Here is a 14,515-nt window from a genome sequence, read left to right on the forward strand (position 1 = left end):
GTTTTGTGATGTTATGTTGGTGAACATGTTAACGTATCCAACTTCACACTCTATGAATGGATGAATGAAAGAACGAATGCCGCTCCTTTCTAACTATATAGAAAAGATAGAGTAGGAAATAACAAAAATGTCAAAAATAACACTGCAAAATTTAAGTGTCCTAGAACAGTGTTTAAAGCTGAATTAACATGATGATTTTAAATTTGTATTGTTTATTTCTTGTCATTGCGACTTTGACGCAGCTGTTGTCATGACAACAGATAACAAAACATGTTTTGTTGAAGGATTATTGATGAATAATTTTCCACAAAAAATGGATTTTAACCACTACAGGAAAATGAGAACCTGCGCCTATCCGTTTAAACCGATTGTAGAATTTATGGAAAGGTAAGTTAAGTAAAAATAAACATACTATGTGGTGGAGGAATTTCGAAATTAAACGAATAATTTTGAGCTGGTTTTTTTGGAGAAATACAACCTTTCCAGCATAACTTCCACGTGCCTAGGTAAAATTCAGTAATATGAGTGCTAGATTTATATTTTCTAGATACAATAAAGTTGTTTTTCTATAGATATGGCGATCTGAGTATGCCCACTGAAGGGCCCCAAGAAAGAGCCAACAATAGTCAACGGTGGGTGGAACTAACGGACACGCGAACGTGAAATGCTGATGCCACCGGCGACACGAAAACTACTGAGAAATTGAGAAAAGTGTGTATAAATACCTACTACTTTATTAATTTTGATTGCTTTTATCTTATTTCGTCATTATTATTTGTAATGTTTATTTGTTAAGGTGTGGAGTGACTTTAAACAGCAAGAAGAAGGCAACTCGCATACACAGAGCTGCCAAGGGAACACTGGACAAGTGGCGGTCCAGGTTCTTCCCTGAAGCCAAAGGATTTAGAGCAGAGTGCTTGTAAATAACTACTTGTAAATTAAATCCATAATAAAGACCTAGGGTAACTGGATGGATTAACCTTGGATGGACCTTATTATTGTACAACTTAAGATATTATAATTAATTAAATACATTATATTGTTTTAATCTTTCATGGTCACTAAACATACATGGTAGCAATATCGTCAGTAATAATAATTAAGTAAATACATATCCTACTTAATATTAAAAATGCGAAAGTTTGGATGTCTGGATGTTTGTTACTCTTTTACGCAAAAACTACTGAACGGATTTTGATGAAACATTTGTAGTATTATTGTTTATAACCCAGATTAACATATAGGCTATAATTATGACGATCTGTGACAAACTAAATTTCACGCAGACGAAGCCGCGGGCAAAAGCTAGTTGAAAATAAAATGATTAATTTTTATTGACTATTTATTTCACAAAACCTAATACATAATACACAGACTGATTAAAAACAAAAGTAAACTTCAACTTATGAAAATACATATTCATTGTCGGATTAGCTTTCTATCATGATCTCGTAAGGCTGCGTTTTCACCAGAGATGTGCGAGGATGCGTAGCGAAGGATGTGTTTGTAAAGAACCAATAGAATCGCTTCATTTACCTCGCCTCGGTCAGCACATCTCTGGTAGAAAAGGCTCAGGCTGTACAACACTAATGAACATTTTCAAATCTCTGCTACACATCCTCGTACGATACATTTTCCTCGCACAGCTTTGGTGGAAACCCGCACACATTTTCACAGCACAGCTAGACATCTTCGCATGACACAATTCCCTCGCGTGTCTCTGGGAAACGCAGCATCCTCTCCCTCCCCCAAGGATCTCCACAATGTGCCCGCATCCAGGTTCTTCCCTCGACCTTCACCAGATCGTCGGTCCACCTAGTGGGAGGTCTGCCCACATGCTGATAACATGTTCCATCGTAATAAACTTCTTTCCGACATAATTTAATAAAGAAAACACCTAAAATGACCTAAAACCACAATTTTATTTTGCTTTTCACACGTCAATAAGCCAGTGAGTTACGTTACTGTGACAGCTAAGGTATTTTTCGATGACATCTTTGAAAATTGCAACTCGTGGTAAGTTATTTGTATGAAACTTAATAAAAACTTTAGTCGCTATCGTATTCATTTAGATAGGTTTTTTACCTAACGATTTGAGATGAACTCATGGTAGTGTTTTTAGTTTTGCTGTGGTTCAGCTACTAACCGCTAGAGGCGCTGTACAATTTGCCATACATTTTTTTACGCCCTCGATAGCGAGATGCTCGGTAGGTAAACTCATGGTAGAGGCACAGCCCACCTACCATGAGTTTACGTTAGGTGCGCTCGCTAGCGAGTACGTCAAAAATCTCTATGAAGATTTTGTTTCTTGAAAGTAGCCACTAGGGGCGCTGCACAATATGTCATACAATTAAATGTCATTTTTTTACGCAGTCGCTAGCGAGCACACCTAACGTAAACTCATGGTAAGCACACAGATCATCGATAAGATTTTATCACGGCGTGTATCCTGGCCCAGCTGGTCTGATAATGAGGTTTTTTTGGTAAATGATTACCGTCGCCCATAGACACCCGTAGTCCCAGGGGCGTTACAGGTGCGTAGCCGGCCTTTAAGGTGTAAATACGCTATCTTCTTGAAAGTTTGTAGGTCGATCATATCGGTCCGGAAATACCGCAGACGACAGTCCATTCCACAGTTGGAAATTGACTTAATGTTCTTAATTTTCCTTTATTATTTTCCGATCAGAAAATTCCTTTAATATTTTGAAGTATTAAAGGAAATTCTTATCACGGGAAGCCGGGCAACTGGGGCAGGGTACTAGTTTATGTGTCTGTGAGCGGACGACCGCGGATCGCCACGTCTCGCCATCCGGAAAATTGCCTCGGGCCGAAGGGATATTTCAACTCCTGTATTCAGCGTTATCCGCTGAAGCTGTAGCGTCAGTAAGCTCTAGGCAGATAAGCCTTTTAAGATGTCGCAATTACGCACGCACTGGTTTTTTGCAACATTTCATTCATTGTTTTTTACCTAACTTGGTGTTGTTTATTACTTTCACTATCATAAATTAATATTATTCAACGCGCAGTTCCTGCCTGAGATATTACCTTGACCTACGTTGTAGATAATTCAAATTCTGTCACCAATAAAACCAAATTAGCACACGCGGGGGGCCGGCGAAAGACTGGTAGGACAGTTTTAATTACAAGAAATAAATTGGGATTCAAGTGCAAAAAGTGCTATCAGAAATGTGAGTATATTATTATTGAATAAGAACGTTGACATCTCCGATACCCCGAACGAAACAGCAAGCGCTAGAAACGTTCCTCCCGCGTTAATTGATCGACCTTCAAACGGTGACCTTGGGAAGTTCGGAACAACTACAAGTTCTGGGCCGCCCGTACGAGCCCTAAGTTACCAGCGAACTTGAAACAAGCGAGTTTAAGTATTCATAAGAGTCGACGAGCTTTCAACGCAGGTTTTTGAGCGCGCAACATGTAATATTTATTGCAGGAGCCCTGCAATTTTGTAGCTGAACAAAAGTTATTTTCTAAATACCTATAGGAAAAAAGTTATTATGAAAGTGCAACCGACTGCAAAATATTAGTTAGGCGGAAATTCTTTGTAAAAATCTAAGCGAAAAAGTTTGTTAGCAGTTGTGTTGCTTTATTGTTCGTGCCAACAAACTTCACCTACAGGCAGGCTTTGCCAATGAAGGTGGTATATCAAGACTTAATTCGATGAACTTAATTTTCCAAGTTTATGAACAGTCAGTGTTATGGGCAAATTAGCCGTAAGGGTATTGTTAAAGCATAAGTGTAGGTATTACAATGTAGCGTTTACCCTATGCTCATCGACCAAACGTTGCCATGGCTGTGTGTGCTTGGAGTGGATTTCAATCCTTAAACTAAAGGGATTTGTGAAAAAATATGTTTGTCGCCTAATTGTACTACGTTACACAATCGTAAACCCAGAGACATGCTTGTTTAATGTCGTCTAGACGTTATAATGGGGCTGGTCCTTCAGAAACGATTATGGGTAATTTTCTAGCCATCATCCAGGCCACGGCAATTACGCCTCATCAACATGCTATCATATTAAGCCATCGGTCAATCTTACCAATTATGGGGGTGGTAGGGGAGGTATGGTGCAGCACATTGCATGGTGGGACAAAACTGTCACCACCCCTTAACAACCGATAATTGTTGGGCGGAATTCACTAGTACCTACGTCACATACGTGTGGTTCACACAGTACATTTTTAAACGGTGACGATGGCCCCAGGCATTGTAGTAACACATACGAGTACATAAGAAATAACAGTCAATTTTTCAGTTGAAAATTAGTTGAGCAAGCACCGTTTACAATCGCAAAAGCAGCAGTGGGTTTATTCTCGCCCGCTGCATACTATGTTTCACTGATATTCATGTCATCGTATTTATATTCCGATCATTTGCTTTATAATTCATTAACGTCATTTTGTCAACAAATTGGTGCATTAACCACCGGTTGACGTCTTACAATTATCCGTCAACCAATTCCAAAGTAGGAAATCTGATTTAGAAGGACTGTGCTTATCACCTTTCAGTTTCCAGTTGATTGTTAAATATGAAATAAATAGATTTCAAAATATATAGGAAAGCTATGTTATGGTTTCACTGTGATAATATAGATTTAACTTTTATTTCTTTTCGAAATGATACCTAGCAATTTAACATTCTGTCTGTTTCAATACAGAAAGCGATAATGGATTTAAAAGCTTTCACGAGCCCAAGATATTACCTGTTCTGAAAATAAATCTGTCGCACCTTGAAGCTACTGAATTTGTTAACGTTAAGTGTCATGTACATGTACACGATTTTCACGAAAAAGAAGGCTCTAACGTATGTCTTTTCCGACACGAGCTAATGGCATCGCATCCTTGCTGTCAAAGGCTCAAACGAAATTCTAGTTCTCAAGCCGAAATTCCTTGCAGAAATGTTTAAAATGTCTGAGCATAACTTTAAAGGCACCGTCCACATTAGGCTTCCGGGAACTCCCCAAGTATTTGACACTTTCTCCGCCGGTACTTCTCGATTGCAAGGAATTCCCCGAGGAAAAATTCCCGAGAGGAAATTTTGTAGCGTCTCGGAATTCACGGTACGGTGCCGTATCTTAGACGCCGTGGTATTGGACCCCCCTGCATTATAACAAGCGGTGGACATTCTTTGCGGGTACGATGACAAATTATTATTAATCTTAAACGAATACCAAAATGCTTTAACAAAATATGAGTACGATTTTATTTCACATCCCGGTGTTTGATATTCAAGAAGCAGACGAGAGATAAGTCTTGATTTTAACGATATTTTCCTTTACGGGAAGAGCTGAACCGAAACAGTTGTGGCAGAGCTGTATTCAGTTGAAACTACGAGCACCGCAATTTAAAATACTGTTGCGATTTGAATAATGCAGACTACAAAGGTATTGTTTAAGCCGGTCTAATAATAGCTCAAAAGCTGGTCGCACCAGCTGTATAAATCTGCTGTGTTGGTGGTTTACTACATTATAATTCAATCCTAACTCCCAGGTTTCTGAATTCACCGACGAAAGATATTAGCATAATAAAGAGGTTAACAGCTGTGATTAGTGGACGTAAATCTGATAACACTAGTAGAGAAAATGCAGCGTTAATAATTATAAAGCACCGCTAGAAATGCCTTTGACACAAACAGAAGCTTCTTTACCGGCCAAAGGAACTTTCTACGTAGTTTGCACTAAGGGCCCTCGTTGCTGACCTAGCTCTGCTTTGCGTTCAGCTACATACAGTGGAAGTTTTTATAAGATTTAAGTTAAGAATGCCAACTGGCAGAGTTTGCGAAGATGCGCTAGCCATAATAAATTTTGAAGATCCTTGGGAAAGCTCATGGCTCAGTAAGTGGACGTTTATAAATAAGGTATGTACGAGTACATTTCAGAAGATTCAACTTTGTAATGATTATGTTATACTTTATACTGTCTATGAGGAGTTATGGAGGTACGTGCTATATTGTTAAATACATATTTTTTGCAGCAGCTGCCAAAAGGTCAGTCATTATAATAGTAGCCGTACGTTCCTCAGAGTACTTCGCATACAATATTTCATAATCTATGCCACACATTGGCTCCATATTGGCATAGTGAAATGAAATGGTAAGACATTTTCATACAGCTCCTCGATTTAGTGAACACAGGTGCGATATGAGCTATGATGCAACCACTTTTCGGCGTTTCACAAGTGTTCAACAAATTCCAGATCACGCATGCAAAATTCCGCGTCCAAATTTTTCAAAGCGCTATTTTCGTCAATTTATAATTGAAATTCTTAAATTCTACTTCGCTTCCGAATTTCCTTGTTATTAGCAGAAATGTTGAAAATTACATCGAAAAATGATGGAAAGCAAGAGAAAGCATTATAACCTTTTAATAATGAAATTCTGAAAAATTTAAGAGTCACGGTGTTTAATCTTTTGCGTCCACCTTTTGACAATAATGTTACAAAACATTGTAAAGATTGATTTATTAAAATTGTCCGTCCACTGCTTGAACAAAAATAAGTTTAACTGTATTATAATAAAGTTTTAGGCCCAGTTTTTTGATTTGTAGTTAAAATAACCAATAGTCAAATTTGACAGATGTCAAATGACAAGTGGTTAAATATCAGAAATAAAAGTTTTTCGATCCATGGTTAGTTTGACTTTTAGTACATTTTTTAACTATTAGTTTACATTTTGTTAATATTTAACCATTAGTAGCAAAATTTAACAATTAGTTATTTTAACTACGAATCAAAAAACTGGGCCTAAGAGTGGTTGCATTAGTCTTTGTGCCAGGGCGCTGGTGTGCATATGTTTTACGATTCCCGTTCACTATGGTGTTGTAGCAGTGTGCCATATTCGTCACGTCGGACTGACGCATTCCGTATGCATTGGAACACGTTCGGAACTCGCCCGAACGAATCTTTTACACTTTTACAGGATGCACACAATTTCAAATAAAAAGGATCTGATACAGTCGACGGTACATCAAGGTACACACTGTAGCATAAAAATATAGTCTGATGTGCTGTTAACTGTACTTACTAGACAATATATATTTATAAATGCCCCAAATCAAAACATATTTTCCTAAGGGTGGATTCGACCAAAGAGTATTTAACAAGAGTAAATATTAATCTCAGAATAAATTGTCAGTTAATCGAAATTTTGACATATTTCCCATACTGCAACTGTCAATGTCCAAGTTATACCAAAATTATTCTCGGATAAAAGTTTGGTCGAATAGGCCTAACTGAGATTAAACAAAAATCCTTCTGCAATAGAATGGATTACGTGTTCCGTGGAGCGTTGAAACTTGTCAGACAATAACATCGCATGATTGAAGACGTTCGGCGAACACCCTGAAATGGCCGAACAACGCGCCCTAATGACATTAGTTCGATTCACCGCGTTCCGGCAGGTAGCGGCTGCAGGGCTGCCGTATATAACTTCAGTACAGCGTTTTTATGCAAGAAACGAAACTGCGATCGTATGGGACTTGTATACGAACAAAAATACATTTTCGTATAACTAACGACCAACCGCGACGAGGCACCCGGGTGTAGAGAAGGTACTGTATTCTACTTACGTTTCATTTTTAACACATAATTCCTTTCTAGTTACTACTCAATAACATTTTAAAAGTTACAGTAAGTTAACTTTCAAAAAATTGATTTTAGGAAGCTGCCATCTATTGCTCAATCAGAAAAACCGTGGAAAAATTGGTTAGTTTGAGAAAAGAATTTGAAAAGGCCTCACATTCTCCTCCTACTATAAGTAATCTTATACTGAAAAGGATGGTTACCAAAATACTTTGTGAATAAACTTTATTTATAAATTAAGACATTTTCATTTTTTCATTATAACAAGTTTACACCCCTAATGGTAGGTGTGCCGAGGAGTGTGCGTGGACAGTCCCGCCAGTAGTACTGGGTATCGATTGGGCCGTACCTCACTATCATAAACGCAGAATTTTAATAATAGGGGGGTTAGACAAGTTCTATGGATTCACTTAAAAATGTGGGGTTAGGCAGACATGTTAGGTTAGGTACCTCTACAACTCTACCCCGTAGGTATACAAAATTGAAGGTAGGTTCCAATAAGATATAGGTTGGTCGAAAATAGCATAGAATGGTACCTACATGATACACAAACAAGGGTTGAAACGCAGCTATTATAATATTAAACTGTGTATGCGACTGAAATGACAAGACAATTGCTGGTTTCCCATTTTCCTTTCAAGTTATGTCACAGTTGCAGTTGTCCATCATTATTCATTATTGAATGACTAAATAATCGACATGAGCTATTTCTAAACGTTTCTCCACGAATTGGACATGAAGTGGTATGGCAATTTGTCTATATTACTAAAATTATAAAGCTGAAGAGTTTGTTTTCTTGATCGCGCTTATCTTATAAACAAAAACCTAATCCTTACGTTATTTAAATGTGTATCGAAATGTTACTGCGCTGTACTCGCTATTATAATCGTACGGGTTATTTGGAGTTTTTAAAGTCATTACATTGGAGTTTTTAGCTATTGGCCGGGTGGTTTACAATGTCACTTAGGAACTACTAGTCTGATTTGAAAAATCTTTTTGTGTCAATAAGGGCAGAGCAGTTAAAGAAAAATGTTGCAAAAATGGGAAATATCATTTTAACTATTTTCATGCGAACGAAGTCGTGGGCACAGCTAGTATTATTATATTCATGTTCAATATTCCCAAACACTGGTACATTTATCCTCCAACTGCATTATACAAATGAAACAATTCGCACATGGTGCCAGAATTTCATGCCGATAAATCTCATGTGTGGAGTTGCCATAGTTTAGGAAGATGCAGTGGGTGTACTTGTTTACTTATGATAAAATTGGAAAAGCCAAAATAATGGCAAGACATTTTGGAATTCGCCGCATGACCCAAACACGCAAGCAGGCCTGGTTACATGTATTTTAGCTGCTATTCTTGGGTTTGAATTCAGGTAGGTAGTATTAGAATTACTTTCATAAGCCTTTAGTTGTCATCGCAAACTTGATGAAACTTAAAATGCTCAGCTTATTATCATAAGACTGAAAATAAAATTCTTACTTTACGCGATACGTAGAGAGTTGACTGCGCCATTATATTTGCTATAATATGCTTTCAGACAGGTAATATTGACGTGATGTCTGTGTGTGACTTCATCTGCCCAATGACAAAGGAATTTTTTTTTATCCACAACGAGGAAGCTCTTGGCCTGTATCTCACCTGATAGTAAGTGACGATCAGGCCGAAGGTGGAAGCGAGCTTCACCCGGAATCCTCAACCACGGAGGAACTGGCTATCTTAACTCTAACTACCGGAACACAACAATGCTGTTAACATTGTTGTTATGGCGACAGACTTAGGTAAGATAGTGGTAGCTAGCCAGGCGGACTTTGAACAAGCCCTACCACCAACCAAACCGAACAGAAAAATCTGCCCCCACTGGGAATCGATCCCGGGACCTCTGCGTCTGAAGCAGGTGGTCTTACCACTAGACCACAGAGGCGGTTAAACTGCCACTTCTTCTCAGCACCAGCCCATATGTTGTACGGAAGTGGTGGTAGGAAAGGGCCTATGTACTGAATAAACTATACCATTTCATTTCAATTAAGAATGAGCTTACTGCGCCTTCCCTCGACTGTGCACCTGAGCAGCTGATCGGATCTTCAAGGGCAGCCAGCGCGCGTATTTCAAGATTTTTGCTACCAACGACATGTTTTATCGCCCCGCTGCACTCCGCTGTGCATTTTCGAATGCGGCGGGTAAAATATAACTCCGGATGAAAATATCAAATACGGAATGTTGCGACGGACTCGCTGACGCGAATAATGCTCGTACATTGCATCATTCATGTTTCCTGCCATTTTTATTATGGAGGCTGGTGAATAAATATTTGGTTGCGAGTTAGTTATGTTATCGCTGTAATGCTTATTTTTGATTAGTGACCCTATGAATGTGATAAATACTTTGTCGGCATTTAATCTCTGTTCTTTTCTTTAGTAAAAAACGATGCTCCGTTTTGTAATTTTTATAAGCGTGCATGTAATAACGACTTATGAAATCAAAATTTAACGAGATTAATTAAAAAAAAAATCACTTTGCTCACAAATGAATTTAACTTTGGCTTACTTCTATTGCAGAAATACTGTTATTAAATCTAATTTAAAACCAAACGAACTATGATGAACTCGGAGCTGCAATCAATTGCAAGCAATATTCAATTCTCAAATTCAATTTTGTGGAAAAACTGTTGAAAAGCGGTGCATAAAAAATATAAAAATGTATTGGTTTCCATGCAGAGTGCCTCATAAATGCGATTCCCAGCGCGACCGGAGCCGCTGAGTATGGAATTAGAGACATCGCCGGCAGGACACATAACCCTCTGTAACGAACTGTTAATATGACCAAAGTAGGTTTATGGTATTTTAACTTGCCACTGCTAAAGAACTGATATACACTGGTCATCATAAAAATCGACCCACCCGCGACAAGCACTTTCAAACGTATGCATCCCCACTTCCCACCAATATTACTATACTATATTATTACCATTTAAAAGCCTAGTTCTAAACTTCATTTCATTAAAGGAAAGGTTTTTACCCCAAAAATGTGTCTGTAGAAGAATCCAGAGTCACTTCTTCAAAAAAATAGGTAGTTACGCTTGAGCCAACTTTTATGGCTATAAAACTGTTAAGTTGGGATTAATCGCTATCCATCTTTAAAGAGGACACGTAAGATCATTATTTGGTTTTATAACCATAAAAATTGGTCTAATTGATCCCAGAGGTGAGCCCAAAGTGAGGTCTTTTTTCAAGTTTTCCAAGTCACATTTATTGTATAAAATATGTTAATCGTTTATTAGGAAATTAAATGTGTTTTTCTTTAAGAATATTTATTGGGCTTTCAAATAACACCAATATTGTTGGGGCACCATGATTGTGTCAGTAGAAACGAGTTTTCCTGTAAAACGTAGGTGGGCCGATTTTTGTGATGACCAGTGTATTTAAAAAAAAGTTAACTAAATAGGACAAAACACTCCACTCAGAATTGTGTTCGACCACAGATTCAACACAGACAAATAGGTGCTTAATCAGAAGAGAAGACCAAAGGAAGTATGGAATACTTATGCTGCACTAAAAAGCCCGTCCTATTTTCCGCACGTAAAGAAATCACAAAAAAAGAAACCAATAAATCTCTGCTCTTTTATTAACAGGAATATTCTGCGAGTTCACCACGCGCCGCGCATTCGGAATAGCTTTTCCGTCAGTTCAAATACAATTCAAATAAAGCATTTTAAATAATAGCCATGGAATAAAATCCCATAGAAAAGCTGACTCGAACGTTTATACAGGGTGTTTGGTAAATGGGTATATGAGCCGACACTAGCCCATGTTAACATGGGCATATAAATGATATGGTGAAGTCAGAAATTTGATATCATCATTTTATTTTTTTAAATTTTCATACAAAATAAATTTTATAAATTCCGATTTGTATAAAAATTAAAATAGTTAAAATGAAGATATCAATTTTCTGACTTCACCATACCATTTATATGCCCATGTTAACATGGGCTAGTGTTGGCTCATATACCCATTTACCAAACACCCTGTAGAGTCGTGCAATAGCTCAATTAAACACATATTTAAACCAGCTGGATATATTTAATGGACCAATTCTTCTATTTAAAGAGCTAACTAAACTTGTGTCAAGTAGGCGGTTTTATATAAAGATGGGATAGGAAGCACATAGCTTACTGAGTCCACCTCAATTACTTAATACCTAGTCGTCATAATACTATCTCGAGGTCTTCAATCAAGCGGTGCCGAAGCGAAGTGCCATATCAATCAATTTTATGGCGCGGCTGATAACACGGTCGCTCTTAACACTACATTGTGTGCTTTTAATGGCGATAATATAAGTAAGGGTCGGAGAAAATGCCAATAAGTCAATTTTTGGAACTAATTTATTAGTTTTTTGTTAGACTAATGAAGTCACGTTTGCCCTTTTTACCTTATACTCAGTGATGAACACGTTTATTCAAAATTGGTTGGCTTATGTGGCTAAATTTTCTATCAAAACTAATTTTAAATGAGCTAAGTTTAAGGGTCGTTCTGAAATATCTCAGTCATGCAGAAGTCGTTCCCGTTCACTGCGAGTAGGACTATAAAAGCTAACTCGATCGTTTGCTCAATCGGAGAGCAGGGTCCTGATGTCATATGCAGAGATTAGATTATTGCGCATACTACGAGTACAACTGCGGTTCAGGTCTAATGTATGCATTCCAAAGAAACTGCACACAGCAAACGATATGATAACAAGGGGATTAGCGTTTTCTGACTGTATAAATACTCGTATCTTTGTGAAGAAAGGATTGCACCTACACAAGTATGGTATTATACCGGTCGATTCTGCGTAACATACCGTTATGGGTTCTTAACTATTTTTTGCAGCTGGAAAACTGCATTTATTAAACTGTAACTACCTACACAAAAGTCTGTTGTGCTAGTCTATGATTGTGAAGCGATAATGTAATAAGCTTCAAACAATTTAATTTGGATATTCAGATAAATATGAGAAGTGGATTTAAAAGGGTAATGCATTGAATTAAAATATAATTAAAATATAATATAATATTCGAATAAGATGGAATGCAAAAGTTAAATAAATGTGTAGGATATATTTGCCCTTTGAAGTTTAACTTACTCGTTTTCAGATTAAATTGAAACGACAAGTTCTGTTTATTTTTAAGGATTCTCTCAGTAAGTAATAACGCTCAACTCTATGAAAAGGCTCTGGCTTTGCAACTAATATCAACTGGGATTAACTTTGAAAATAACTTCTTGGTACTAAGAAAATGCCAGTTCCATTTACGGTTAGAGTGTGCCCATCTCCTTCGGCTGCATTTGAATTTACGATATTTATTTATTACACGACAAAATATCTTTGTCGCACATTCATTCATGCATTTGAAAAACATAGATTTTTGTGAATCAATTAATAGCCATGCTTTTAAAATACCTACCTTTGATTCCATGCTAGCTACGAAAGGCACGTTAAGCCGGCTAAATCGAGCTATGTGCCATGTTTACAGCGGATAATAACGACGTCTATCACCACGATCGTGACCTCAGAAACGATCCTACACGATAGAAGCGCGAAGTATAATTTAAATGGAATAAAACAATAAAAAAACCGGCCAAGTGCGAGTCGGGCTCGCACACCGAGGGTTCCGCCGTACAAACGTAGCGGTTTACAATTTATGACGTATTAAATCAAATTACTTACTTGATTCCGTTGCGAGTAGTGGCGAATTTCAAAATATGCGGTATGATTATTCTTTATTTATTTATTTTTCCTATATTTGCATTATAGGTAGGTACCTACCTCAGCGTTTTGAATTTTTGCGTTGATTTAGAATTTCTCACAGTTTAGAGGCAATTAGATTTAAGAAGTGTTTGATATGAATTTCAACTTTAATATCTCTACGCGTTCATGTGAAAAAGGGTAGGTAGTAAGTTTATAATTATTAAAAAAATATTTTGTCATGTAAGCAAAAATAATATTTTAAATTTTATATAACTAACTTCAAATTTAACATTTTCGCAATTTTTCCTTTATCTGTACTATATAACGTTGCTTCGTGCCGAATTTCAAGATTCTGAGTTCACAGGAAGTACCTTGTAGGTTTTGATTCCCTAGCGTGTGACGGAAATTCGTCTAAGGTGTCGGTATAAACTGCTGTATCTTTTGATCGCGTTAACTTAGAAGTTTGATTTTTTTACTTCTTAAAGGGACAATAGATCAAGGTATTTGGTATAAATTTCAATTTGATACCTTTATTCGTTCGTGAGAAATAAGGTAGTAAGTTTCATTTTATTAAAATATTTTTATTATATTATATAACTAAAAAAATGTAATTTTCGCAATTTTTCCTATATTTGCATTATATGACAATGCTTTATGCCAAATTTCAAGATTCTGAGTTTACGGGAAGTATCCTGTAGGTTTTGATTCCTTTGCGAGTGTCGAAAATTTGTTGAAAATATCGACATAATCGGCTGTATCTTTTGATTGGCTTGGCTTAGAAGTTTGATATTTTCACAGCTTAAAGGGACAATAGACCTGAGTATTTCATGTGAATTTCAGCTTGATACGTTCACGCGTTCTTGAGATAAAGGGTCTTGACAGACGGACGGACGGACAACAAAGTGATCCTATAAGGGTTCCGTTTTTTCCTTATGAGGTACGGAACCCTAAAAAGGGTATTAATTAAGAGTTTACATTGTGATACGGTGGTCGCTTCGACGCCTTGTACTGTACGGCAGAGATAAGAGGGGAAGAGGAAGTTTGGAGTGCTCCCGACTCCGAGGGCTTGTGGAAGGCTGTTCGCGGCCTCGAGGGCCCTTGCGGCGGTAGTTAGGAGTACCATGTGAGATGTTCTGCCAATAAGTAGGAAATAATATTTGTGGAACACGGCTGGCTGTTTTCTAGGT

The 14,515-nt window shown here is 37.4% G+C and overlaps 1 protein-coding gene and 1 long non-coding RNA gene across 9 annotated transcripts in view; one reads left to right on the plus strand and one right to left on the minus strand.

Annotated features, from left to right (window-relative positions):
- The window catches only part of LOC135086962 (protein NDRG3), a 182,108-nt gene that overhangs the window by 52,154 nt on the left and 115,439 nt on the right, over positions 1-14,515 (minus strand). The gene's annotated exons all lie outside the window — the stretch shown is intronic.
- LOC135086915 (uncharacterized) lies at positions 323-970 on the plus strand. Its single transcript, XR_010260642.1, has 3 exons — positions 323-387; positions 573-711; positions 797-970. It is a non-coding gene; the product is annotated as an uncharacterized LOC135086915 (long non-coding RNA).

Source organism: Ostrinia nubilalis, chromosome Z (assembly GCF_963855985.1).
Source record: "Ostrinia nubilalis chromosome Z, ilOstNubi1.1, whole genome shotgun sequence".
Taxonomy (NCBI): domain Eukaryota; kingdom Metazoa; phylum Arthropoda; class Insecta; order Lepidoptera; family Crambidae; genus Ostrinia; species Ostrinia nubilalis.